This window comes from Neovison vison, chromosome 1, assembly GCF_020171115.1.
Source record: "Neovison vison isolate M4711 chromosome 1, ASM_NN_V1, whole genome shotgun sequence".
In the NCBI taxonomy this organism is placed as follows: Eukaryota; Metazoa; Chordata; class Mammalia; order Carnivora; family Mustelidae; genus Neogale; species Neogale vison.
The window spans coordinates 92849540-92850867 of record NC_058091.1 but is presented as its reverse complement, the minus strand read 5'-3'; positions in this window follow the sequence as shown (position 1 = coordinate 92850867).

Below are 1328 nucleotides of genomic sequence, written 5' to 3'. Positions count from 1 at the left end.
TTTGCTTTATGATGCATATAAACTCTCCTTTTTGATTTGTACTGTTGTTGTTACAGAAAATAAACATGTGTAGGATACACAATTTGAGATATCAGCCCAACATCTGGTTTTACTGCTTAAGAAGCTAAAATCCAAGCTGGAGAACGTTATGTGCCCTTTTAGGATGTTCGGTGTCTGGGGACAACCCTCTAGGCAAGACAATTTAAGGGAGCGATTCTCTGCCGACAGAAAAATGGAACAGATAAGTATATTTCCAACTTCTCTGGGCAGCAAAACTTTTCATTGCTCCACACATTGATTTGTAGATCTCCCAATAAAAAAGCAGATAAAAGCTGATAAATCCAACTCAGCGTTAGCTGATTCTACTTCATTGTCAAACCCATTACACGTGCACCTCTGCAGAGCCCCAGGGATCAGAACAGCACACATTGAAAAACGCTGGCCGAGATGAGCTCTGTGTGACAGAGACATTTAATGCCTGCTGGATGGCCGATGCTTCCCCAAATTTCCCAGGACCTGGACAGTTACACAGGGTCATATGATTAGTCTGGGTCAATGGTCCATAAGTAGACATGATGGGTATCAATTTCAAGTCGAAATATGGACACGGAGATATAGATTGTCTTTAGTATTCTCTTTCTCTGATATTGTGATAGGGGAGCCAGCAGCAAAAGGTACCAGCCTGGGTCAGTGAGGTCAATAAGTGTCAATGAGGAGGAAAGAACCCTTTCCCCCAAATTTGCATGAGACAAATTTACACATGTGAGCAAAAAACACCGACACTTGCCACCCCAGCATAAAGCAGACTGCCTGAGCAATCTCAGAAATGAAATCTAGCTCATGTTCTTTTTCAGGTCTGTAGTCCTCTGTTCTCCAGTCTAAAAAGCAATGAAATACTGGTAAATGCTACAACGTAGATGAATCTGGAAAACGTTATGTCAAGTGAAGATGCTAGATAGAAAAGGCTATGTATTGCATGATTCCATTTATACTAAATATCCAGAAAGGCAAACCTGAAAAGAGAGAAAGCAGATTAATGACTGTCTAGGGCTTGGGGTTGGGGGGAGGGGAAGGGTGAGACGCTTGAATGAGTGACAGCTAAAGGAGCATATGGTTTCTTTCGGAGGTCATAAAAATGTTTCAAATTGGTCGTGGTGATGGTCGTACATCTCTGTGGGTATATGAAAAGCCATTGACTCACTTTAAATGGGTGAATTGTGTGGTATGTCAATTGTATCTCAATGAAGCTGGGGAATAAGCAATGAGGTATGACTCTTAGAATACAAGACAGATATGCAAAAATATAACTTTTTTCTTTTTAATATTTA